Raw genomic sequence first — 12,308 nt, forward strand, 5'->3', positions numbered from 1 at the left:
AGGACAGGAGCACACAGCTGATCAGGAGAGTGCTACAACGTGGCACTACCTGATTGGCTGAAGAAACCCACTTAGGCATAACTCAAAGTGGGTTTCTGGCATTCGGGTAAAGGTGACCCATGGGCAAACATGGTTCCCCTTTCAGTTCGTGGTCGGGACACTTTTTTTGGTTTGTTTTTTCTCCTTGCAGTATTTGTTTGAAATAAACATGTGCAGTGTTTTTTTTCTTCATAAAAAATTAACAATAAAAAATAATATTGCCGTTAATGCTGGAACATGTGTGTTTGTTTGTAAAAAACAAACAGCTTTTTTTAAATTTTAAACAAAAAAAGCTTCCCAAAATTTAAAACGTTACACTATTTTTAAACTGGAAAGGACTGAATCTCTGCAATATGTGAGTCACAAATTGTTCAGCTTATAAATTTATTGTGTGCCACATGAAGTACATTTTGATATTCAACTCTAAATCACAAATCTAGAAGCTCTTAAGCTTAATTTTGTTGTGGCAACCAAACAAAATATATGCTTACAGTACATTAATGGTTTTCACTGTGTACTTTTAAAAAAAACAGGGTAATAATGTTGGTGTGACTTTTTACACAGTCACACAGACCAGCCGGCCAGACAGGCCTCACACCAGTCATGATGATGCCGGTATTGCAGGTAAGTCTTCACTGTAGTCACATATTCTGTAAACACATAGAAGTACAAAATATTATTTACAAATTTGGCACCTAGGATCTGCTTCTGGAAGCCGACCTCGTGTAAGGCGGCCATCACAGGTCTCGGCCCACTTACCCAGGAGGCCAACTAAGAGCCGGCGTCTTGCCTCTGATTCAGCACCTCCATCATCCCCACCCAGGCGAAGGCTATCGGCAGTGTCACCCAAGCCACCACTGGCACTACTGGCGAGTTCGCTGAGTGATGAGCCCAGATCACCTCAGTTATCTGGTGATTAAATTGTGAAACAAAACACATAAGCAAGAATATACACAGTCGACTTTGGATGATGTTAGTTTGTTTGGAGTTTACATGTTTTACCCAACAATCAATGTAATGTTACGTCTTCAATTGCTCAAGGTGCTTTACTTAAATAAAATAAGGTCTTAGTGGATGGTCTAGACAACCTAGTTGTCTGAAAATATATGAATTGAGGATACATTAAGCACACACACGAGAAAAAAATAAATGTAAACTTTTTGAACCCAAAAAAAAATTAATTAGAATACAAAACACATTCCTGTCTCCGTCTCCAAAATGTATGAAGCTGGTGTGTATGTATGGAGCTATGTTTTTCAAGGGTAATGACTGTAAATGTTTTTTGAGCATCAACTAAGCACAATGGACACACCACTATAAACAACAAACAGTAAGTAACAAAACACACACTAGAAAGTAGAGCAAAGTGTTTAGTGAAGGATAATTACAGCCTAATAAAACTTACCTGAAAAATAACGCAGGATCACTTGTTGCCGTACCTGCCTCCCTACATTTGTACTCACACTGTCACCAGATGGTTCTAACTCCTCTGCTTGCTGACTGATTTCTCCCTCACCATGTGCAAGATCTTGACTTAAACACAGATTATGGAGAAAACAGCAGCAGAACACAATCCTAGTCACCTTTGAGGGACTATACAACAAAAGGCCAGCAGATTTATCAAGACACCGAAAACGTGACTTCAGCAACCCAAAACATCTTTCTATCACATTCCGCGTAGCCTTATGTGCATGATTATAACTGTGTTCAGCAGGAGAATCAGGTTGGGACAATGGAGTAAGGAGCCAAGAGTAGCAGCCGTAACCCCCATCACCTGAAAAACAGATATAGTCAACATTAGGACATATGTTAGATTATTCAAACACCTCCTCCAAAATCTAGCCTGTGGTTAAAAGACATACACACATAACATTTTCAACATACCCAACAGCCAGCCATCAGGCATTTGTCCCTCCTCAAATTTTTCGAAGAGCGATGACTGACTGAGGATGAAGGAGTCATGGCAGGCACCAGGGTAACCTGCAACAACACTCATTATTTTTAATTTTGCATCACAGACCACCTGGACATTAGTTGATTGATCAAGATGCCTATTAGTATAGATATACTGGCGGCCCTTAGGTGATCTCAGCTGAACGTGTGTGCAATCTATGGCCCCAAGCACATTGGGCATGCCTGCAAGCTCATAGAAAGCTACCCTGACAGCACTCCACTCCGACTCCTCAGTAGGGAAGCAGATTGAGGCTTTAATGTGTGGCTCCAACACATCCAAAACCTGAGTGGACATTAAAGAAGCTAAGGTGAGTGTCATGTTAGGTATTCTCTACAATACTGTGGTGTTTCAACTTACACAAGCAACACTTAGCCAGAACCGCATAGGTATTTTTAGACTCACCTGCATCAAATATCTTGAAAAGGTGGGCTGTGAGATCCCAATGACGTCGCCTGCCACAGCCTGGAAGCTCCCAGTAGCCATAAAGTGTAACACAGCCAGGAGTTTGTGTAGGCCTGAGACAGAGCGAGAGCGTGCTGTCTCAGGGTCTATGCCCAGTTTGACAAGGTCATACAGGTGGAAAATGTTGTTTCTATTTAGGCGGAACATCTGTATGACCCTATCATCGGACAATGCATTTAAGTTTAAACGCCCTCTAAATAAACGAGGCTGGCGCAGCCTCCGCGGTACCTGGACAACCTGTTGGCCATGTTCACTTACCTGGTCCTGATTCCTGGAAGCCTCATGGAGCAGTCTAACGTATCCCACAGCCAACAAAAAAACATTGCCACACACCACAGCAGCCATTTCAGAGTGAGAGTAGTTCAGAATGTGCCTGAAACACTTTTATAGGCCCAAAAAATCAGATGGGAGTAATGGATAATTAAGTTCACATGTAAACGCGATTTTCAAAGGCTGGCGCGTTTTTTTTTAGCCAAAAAATGCGACTCGTAATTTTATGCGGCCGCAATAGCATTTTCACGGCAGCAAATACAATTACGAATGGTTAGTAAATGACCGAGATTCGTCTCTAAACAGGCGTAATTTGACCGATGGTGTATTCATTCGTAATTTTTTACATGAACTTCACAAAAAATACGAATGACCTCATCACTGCCGTGATTAGTGTTTAGTAAATGACCGAGATTAACCGAGATGACACTTTGAAGAAAAAACGGCATCTCGGTCAAAATCGGGAGCTTAGTAAATATACCCCATGGAGAGAGAAAGAGAGGTGGTGCGAGTGTGCAGGTACTGAACCCTGTTGACACTCTTACCACAATGGCAGCAAGTCCTTTTATGTGTCCCCACTGTCCACCACTCGGGAGGGATGTGTTGTTAAGAGCTAGACCGTCCATGTCCCATGGAGGCGTCGCGGTTCTTAGTTCCTTCCTGGTGTGGAACACATGGTCCTGTGGTCTCCTGTTTCCTATGCTGCAAGAGACTTCCGGTCTTGGGTCCCACGAGAGGTGGTCTGTTACCGTAGTGCCATAAAATAAAAAATTCCCCTAAACAACAGGGGAGGCACATGCCTTGGTCCCCCCCTCCCCCCCCCTCCCACCACCCCCATCCCTCTGGTGACATAGCTCAATTTACGCAGTTGGTGAATAATGGCATTCATCTGCACAGCTTTGGTCTGCATAAATGTCACCTGGGATTGACGGAATGAGTCCAGGGACATAGCCATTTCCTGCTCTGTTGATGTGCGCTGAGGTGTTGGTGTGGGCGATGGAGGGGTCTGCTGCTGCTGCTTTAGGGTGTCCGTGATGAAGGCTGCTGAGTTGTCAGCTGAACCAACCAAATACTAGTGGTGTCAGGATGATGTCCTCCTCATCAGAACACTCCACCAGGATGACTGGTCTAGGCGGGAGTACAGGAAAAGGACCTGGGAAGACCAGTGTAGGCAATAGTACATGTGAGGGTCTTGAAAAGAAGATATTAATGGTAAGTAAACATACTTGTACTGAACAAAAACACTGTTCCTTGTAATATCATCCACCTAACAACGGAAGTGTATCAGATATCCGTGCTAGAGCACAGGTGCATTCAGCAGGGACTCTATTAAAATATTCAATTCCCCACAATACAAACATGGCTTTAATGGCAATTCTGGATTGGAAGTTTGTTTTAGGTTTAAACTTTACATATCCGTGTCTTTTAAGCATTACACTATAGTTTTTGTGAAAAAAAAATTACTGATATGTTTGTGGCCTGATTACATTATGTAATGGTTGCAGGCCTTAATACCACAATGGTAATGGCATTCATTTTATGTGACCCTTGGGATGGTTGTAATTTTATGTAGTGATGTGCACCGGAAATTTTTCGGGTTTTGTGTTTTGGTTTTGGATTCGCGGCCATGTTTTGGATTCGGACGCGTTTTGGCAAAACCTCCCTGAAATTTTTTTGTCGTATTCGGGTGTGTTTTGGATTATGGTGTTTTTTTACAAAAAACCCTCAAAAACAGCTTAAATCATAGAATTTGGGGGTCATTTTGATCCAATAGTATTATTAACCTCAATAACCATAATTTCCACTCATTTTCAGTCTATTCTGAACACCTCACAATATTATTTTTAGTCCTAAAATTTGCACCGAGGTCGCTGGATGGCTAAGCTAAGCGACACAAGTGGCCGACACAAACACCTGGCCCATCTAGGAGTGGCACTGCAGTGTCAGGCAGGATGGCACTTCAAAAAAATAGTCCCCAAACAGCACATGATGCAAAGAAAAAAAGAGGCGCACCAAGGTGGCTGTGTGACTAAGCTAAGCGACCCAAGTGGCCGACACAAACACCTGGCCCATCTACGAGTGGCACTGCAGTGTCAGACAGGATGGCACTTCAAAAAAATTGTCCCCAAACAGCACATGATGCAAAGAAAAATGAAAGAAAAAAGAGGTGCAAGATGGAATTGTCCTTGGGCCCTCCCACCCACCCTTATGTTGTATAAACAGGACATGCACACTTTAACGAACCCATCATTTCAGCGACAGGGTCTGCCACACGACTATGACTGAAATGACTGGTTGGTTTGGGCCCCCACCAAAAAAGAAGCAATCAATCTCTCCTTGCACAAACTGGCTCTACAGAGGCAAGATGTCCACCTCATCATCATCCTCCGATTCCTCACCCCTTTCACTCTGTACATCCCCCTCCTCACAGATTATTAATTCGTCCCCACTGGAATCCACCATCTCAGGTCCCTGTGTACTTTCTGGAGGCAATTGCTGGTGAATGTCTCCACCGAGGAATTGATTATAATTCATTTTGATGAACATCATCTTCTCCACATTTTCTGGAAGTAACCTCGTACGCCGATTGCTGACAAGGTGAGCGGTTGCACTAAACACTCTTTCGGAGTACACACTGGAGGGGGGGCAACTTAGGTAAAATAAAGCCAGTTTGTGCAAGGGCCTCCAAATTGCCTCTTTTTCCTGCCAGTATACGTACGGACTGTCTGACGTGCCTACTTGGATGCGGTCACTCATATAATCCTCCACCATTCTTTCAATGGTGACAGAATCATATGCAGTGACAGTAGACGACATGTCAGTAATCGTTGGCAGGTCCTTCAGTCCGGACCAGATGTCAGCACTCGCTCCAGACTGCCCTGCATCACCACCAGCGGGTGAGCTCGGAATTCTTAGCCTTTTCCTCACACCCCCAGTTGCGGGAGAATGTGAAGGAGGAGCTGTTGACGGGTCACGTTCCGCTTGACTTGACAAGTGTCTCACCAGCAGGTCTTTGAACCTCTGCAGACTTGTGTCTGCCGGAAAGAGAGATACAACGTAGGTTTTAAATCTAGGATCGAGCACGGTGGACAAAATGTAGTGCTCTGATTTCAACAGATTGACCACCCGTGAATCCTTGTTAAGCGAATTAAGGGCTCCATCTACAAGTCCCACATGCCTAGCGGAATCGCTCTGTGTTAGCTCCTCCTTCAATGTCTCCAGCTTCTTCTGCAAAAGCCTGATGAGGGGAATGACCTGACCCAGGCTGGCAGTGTCTGAACTGACTTCACGTGTGGCAAGTTCAAAGGGTTGCAGAACCTTGCACAACATTGAAATCATTCTCCACTGCGCTTGAGTCAGGTGCATTCCACCTCCTTTGCCTATATCGTGGGCAGATGTATAGGCTTGAATGGCCTTTTGCTGCTCCTCCATCCTCTGAAGCATATAGAGGGTTGAATTCCACCTCGTTACCACCTCTTGCTTCAGATGATGGCAGGGCAGGTTCAGGAGTGTTTGGTGGTGCTACAGTCTTCGGCACGCGGTGGCTGAATGCCGAAAGTGGCCCGCAATTCTTCGGGCCACCGACAGCATCTCTTGCACGCCCCTGTCGTTTTTTCAATAATTCTGCACCACCAAATTCAATGTATGTGCAAAACATGGGACGTGCTGGAATTTGCCCAGATGTAATGCACGCACAATATTGCTGGCGTTGTCCGATGTCACAAATCCCCAGGAGAGTCCAATTGGGGTAAGCCATTCTGCGATGATGTTCCTCAGATTCCGTAAGAGGTTGTCAGCTGTGTGCCTCTTATGGAAAGCGGTGATACAAAGCGTAGCCTGCCTAGGAACGAGTTGGCATTTGCGAGATGCTGCTACTGGTGCCGCCGCTGCTGTTCTTGCTGCGGGAGGCAATACATCTACCCAGTGGGCTGTCACAGTCATATAGTCCTGAGTCTGCCCTGCTCCACTTGTCCACATGTCCGTGGTTAAGTGGACATTGGGTACAACTGCATTTTTTAGGACACTGGTGACTCTTTTTCTGAGGTCTGTGTACATTTTCGGTATAGCCTGCCTAGAGAAATGGAACCTAGATGGTAGTTGGTACCGGGGACACAGTACCTCAATCAAGTCTCTAGTTGCCTCTGAATTAACGGTGGATACCGGAACCACGTTTCTCACCACCCAGGCTGACAAGACCTGAGTTATCCGCTTTGCAGCAGGATGACTGCTGTGATATTTCATCTTCCTCGCAAAGGACTGTTGGACAGTCAATTGCTTACTGGAAGTAGTACAAGTGGTCTTCCGACTTCCGCTCTGGGATGCCTCCCAGGTCGACTCCCAGCAGCAACAACAGCAGCACCAGCAGCAGTAGACGTTACACTCAAGGATGCATCGGAGGAATCCCAGGCAGGAGAGGACTCGTCAGACTTGCCAGTGACATGGCCTGCAGGACTATTGGCTTTCCTGTGTAAGGTGGAAATTGACACTGAGGGAGTTGGTGGTGTGGTTTGCAGGAGCTTGGTTACAAGAGGAAGGGATTTAGTGGTCAGTGGACTGCTTCCGCTGTCATCCAAAGTTTTTGAACTTGTCACTGACTTATGATGAATGCGCTGCAGGTGACGTATAAGGGAGGATGTTCCAAGGTGGTTAACGTCCTTACCCCTACTTATTACAGCTTGACAAAGGCAACACACGGCTTGACACCTGTTGTCCGGATTTGTGTTGAAATAATTCCACACCGAAGAGGTGATTTTTTTTGTATTTTGACCAGGCATGTCAATGGCCATATTCGTCCCACGGACAACAGGTGTCTCCCCGGGTGCCTGACTTAAACAAACCACCTCACCATCAGAATCCTCCTTGTCAATTTCCTCCCCAGCGCCAGCAACACCCATATCCTCATCCTGGTGTACTTCAACAGTGACATCTTCAATTTGACTATCAGAAACAGGACTGCGGGTGCTCCTTCCAGCACTTGCAGGGGGCGTGCAAATGGTGGAAGGCGCAAGCTCTGCCCGTCCAGTGTTGGGAAGGTCAGGCATCGCAACCAACACAATTGGACTCTCCTTGGGGATTTGTGATTTAGAAGAACGCACAGTTCTTTGCTGTGCTTTTGCCAGCTTAAGTCTTTTCATTTTTCTAGCGAGAGGATGAGTGCTTCCATCCTCATGTGAAGCTGAACCACTAGCCATGAACATAGGCCAGGGCCTCAGCCATTCCTTGCCACTCTGTGTCGTAAATGGCATACTGGCAAGTTTACGCTTCTCATCAGACGCTTTCAATTTTGATTTTTGGGTCATTTTACTGAACTTTTGTTTTTTGGATTTTACATGCTCTCTACTATGACATTGGGCATCGGCCTTGGCAGACGACGTTGATGGCATTTCATCGTCTCGGCCATGACTAGTGGCAGCAGCTTCAGCACGAGGTGGAAGTGGATCTTGATCTTTCCCTATTTTAACCTCCACATTTTTGTTCTCCATTTTTTAATGTGTGGAATTATATGCCAGTATCAATAGCAATGGCATACTACTATATTTATTATTTATTTATTTATTAGCAGTTTCTTATATAGCGCAGCATATTCCGTTGCGCTTTACAATTAGAACAACAGTTATAGAACAAAACAGGGCAAAGACAGACATAGCGGTAGGAAGGCCCTGCTCGCAAGCTTACAATCTATATACTATATATACTGCGCACAACTGAAATGCACCACAGGTATGGATGGATAGTATACTTGACGACACAGAGGTAGGTAGAGCAGTGGCCTTCCGTACCGTACTGCTATATATACTGGTGGTCATTGTCAGCAAAACTCTGCACTGTACTCCTCCTATATAATATACTGGTGGTCCCCAGTGCCCACAATAAAGTAGTGTGAGCACAGATATATGCAGCACACTGAGCACAGATATGGAGTGTTTTTCATGCAGACAACGTATACTGGTGGTCACTGGTCAGCAAAACTCTGCACTGTACTCCTCCTATATAATACAGCTGCTCCCCAGTCCCCACAATTAAGCAGTGTGAGCACAGATATATGCAGCACACTGAGCACAGATATGGAGTGTTTTTCAGGCAGACAACGTATACTGGTGGTCACTGGTCAGCAAAACTCTGCACTGTACTCCTCCTATATAATACAGCTGCTCCCCAGTCCCCACAATTAAGCAGTGTGAGCACAGATATATGCAGCTCACTGAGCACAGATATGGAGTGTTTTTCAGGCAGACAACGTATACTGGTGGTCACTGGTCAGCAAAACTCTGCACTGTACTCCTCCTATATAATACAGCTGCTCCCCAGTCCCCACAATTTAGCAATAAGCACTGCAGTAGCACAAATATTATTAATAAACGGAGAGGACCAGCCACGTCCTCTCCCTAACATTTCCAATGCACGAGTGAAAATGGCGGCGACGCGCGGCTGCTTATATAGAATCCGAATCTCGCGAGAATCCGACAGCGGGATGATGACGTTCGGGCGCGCTCGTATTAACCGAGCCATACGGGAGAATCCGAGTATGCCTCGGACCCGTGTAAAATGGGTGAAGTTCGGGGGGGTTCGGTTTCCGAGGAACCGAACCCGCTCATCACTAATTTTATGTTGTTTTTTCTGTTTCACACTCACCAGCTTCATCCTTGTTTTGTTTGAAATTGATTCCTTTTGGCAAGAGTCTTCTTTATTTGTGGTTCAGCTGCGGAAACAAAATTAAACAATCATTGGTGTTTCATGGTTTAAAATACATGTAACTATTGGTCAATATGCATCAGTTAGGAAACTAAACACAGTCCATTGTGTGTTAATGGATAGGTTGTCAAGACTGGATCAGAGTCGATCTACAGGAATAATAAACAGAGCACGGGAGGCAAGAACCTGGAATGGAGCATGACAGGCAGGAACAGGAAGACAGGAATCAGGAATGGACCTTCACGGGGACAGTACTGATAAGGACAAAGCTATAATGCTGGAGTAAGGTTTGGGAGCCTATACTCTAGTATAGGAGACTGACTAGAAACTCCCTTATATAGATGGAGATTAAAATCTGGTGCCAAAAATGACAACATGTTTAGGCGCGCCTGGCCCATTTACATTTTCCACAGAGCAACGCACGCGTCCCTATGGGAGCTGCTGCCGCCTGTACACTGTGACACTGCAGCCGGAGGAGGGGAAATGGCCCAGTAGAAACTATAGCAGCAGGCACTGGGGACGGAATGCCCGCTGCCCTGCTGTAGATCATGCAGACCAGTGCTCCCAGACCTGGTAAGTGAGCACCGGGTTCTGGCGCTCTGTGACATTGCCCCCTCTTCTAGGGGTGTACACCGAACGCCCTAAAAATGGTTTGTTAGGAAACTTTTGATGAAATTCTGAAGGAGTTGTATTGTATGAGTTGCTTACATTCTCCATCAATTATGAGAAAATGAGGAAAGGGGCACCTCCAAACACACAACAGTCAGGAAAACAGCTCACGTAGCTAGTTTCATTGTGCAGTACAAATAAAACATAAAAATAAATCCTAGCCCATCTGGGCAATAAATAAACATAATAGATTCTTCTCTCAAAGTGATAGGATCTACTACCCCTAACACAAACACAGGCATATTCACTGTACTTACAGTCAGTAAATCAGAGTGATTCATAACAGTCCTGCTGCTTGTTTCTCTAGGTAGTAAGACCCTGAACTAAACCTTGAGACATCTTATATCAGTCTCTAATTAGACTGCTCTCAGCCTGATGGCCTAAAATATCGAAATTGGATTTATGGGTTGAGCTCTCCCTTCTTTCTCACACCCATATCCCAAAAACCCCTTATTCGGCTTTTAGTAAAAGCCCATACTCTAATCAAGTCTGTTTAGTAGAAACAGACATTTCCTTGATGTTTAAAATACATATGCTAACAACACCTAAATATGTTATATGGGTGTTCCAGCTAATAGCTCTTCAAGGAAAAGATCTGACTGCACTGGAAACATAAAAGTACCATTTTTTTTTTTATTTTTTTTTTATTACCAAGACCTATATACTCCTAGAGTATTGTGTACTGCTTCTGGATTGTCAACATATTTGAATGGCATAGTGTTGCCAAGACTTTCTCAGGAGGCTGCAGATTTTTTGGATGTCCTCTTTACAGATGAGGAGCACGACTTTGCCATTACAGAATTCCCAAGTAATAAGGCTCCAGAGGTTGATAGGATTGCCATTGAATTTTTTTTTCTTTCCTCAGCTATTGTATTAATATAACAATTTGAAGAACGAGACTAGTACTTGCTTACCCCACTTGATGAGGCTTTGGTTACAGTGTTGCTTAAACCTAGTAAAAATCCAGTCCATGCATAATAATACTGCCCATTTTCTCTGTTGACTTCAGATGTTAAAAATACTGTCTAATTTAAATACTGTGATAATCATTTAAACACTGTGATCCTACTAAATTTACATCCTCATCAGATGGGGTTGATGTCTGGTAAGTCAACCACCATGAGTCAACTGTAAGTGATATTATTAGAAAGTGGGAGCATTTAGGAACAACAGCAACTCAGCCACAATGTGGCTCTGCTGATTCCATAGCTGAAGAGTTCCAACCTTCCAATGGCATTAATGTTAGCAGAAAAACTGTGCGGCGAGAGCTTAATGGAATGGGTTTCCATGGCCGAACAGCTGCATGCAAGCCTTACATCACCAAGTCCAATGCCAGGCATCAGGTGGAGTGGTGTACACTGGACTGCGGAGCAGTGAAAACGTGTTCTCTGGAGTGACAAATCGCGCTTCTCTGGCAGTCTGACGGGGAAGTCTGGGTTTGGCGGATTCCAGGAGAACAGTACCTGCCTGACTGCATTATGCCAACAGTGAAGTTTGGTAGAGGCGGGATAATAGTATGGGATTGTTTTTCAAGTTTGGGCTAGGCCCCTTATCTCCAGTGAAGGGCATTCTTAATGCTTCAGCATACCGAGACATTTTGGACAATGCTATGCTTCCAACTTTGTGGCAACAGTTTTGGGGAAGGCCCTTTTCTATTCCAACATGACTGTGTCCCAGTTCACAAAGCAAGGACTATAATGACATGGTTTGATGAGTTTGTTGTGGAAGAACTTGACTGGTCCACAAAGAGCCCTGTCCTCAACTCCACTGAGCACCTTTGGGATGAACTAGAATGGAGATTGCGAGCAAGGCCTACTCATCCAACATCAGTGACTAGGTCATGCTCTACAGAATGAATGGACACAAATTCCCACAGAAACACTCCAAAATCTTGTGGAAAGCCTTCCAAGAAAAGTAAAAGCTGTTATAGCTGCAAAAGGGAGACAAACTCCATCTTAAAATATATGTATTTGAATACAATGTCATTACGTACAGTCCCTGTTGTTGTAATGATCAGGCATACGAATACCTTTGTCCATATAGTATATTTTATTTCAGTAGTAATAAAAATGCACATTTACTAAACCACCCCCACCCTTTGTGGAAAAACCTCTTTTTTTGCTCTCCTACCTTGTGCCCAATATATATATATATATATATATATTTTTTTTTTTATATATATATATATATATATATATGGAATGGTGATCTGGCACTCACT

General features: G+C 44.3%; 1 long non-coding RNA gene across 1 annotated transcript; it reads right to left on the reverse strand.

The window, feature by feature from the left end:
- Positions 1–404: 404 nt before the first annotated feature.
- LOC134943509 (uncharacterized) lies at positions 405–944 on the reverse strand. The gene is made up of 2 exons (XR_010181580.1): positions 799–944; positions 405–689 (listed from the first exon to the last, which is right to left on the reverse strand). It is a non-coding gene; the product is annotated as an uncharacterized LOC134943509 (long non-coding RNA).
- Positions 945–12,308: the final 11,364 nt, after the last annotated feature.

Source organism: Pseudophryne corroboree, chromosome 7 (assembly GCF_028390025.1).
Source record: "Pseudophryne corroboree isolate aPseCor3 chromosome 7, aPseCor3.hap2, whole genome shotgun sequence".
NCBI classification, from domain to species: Eukaryota; Metazoa; Chordata; class Amphibia; order Anura; family Myobatrachidae; genus Pseudophryne; species Pseudophryne corroboree.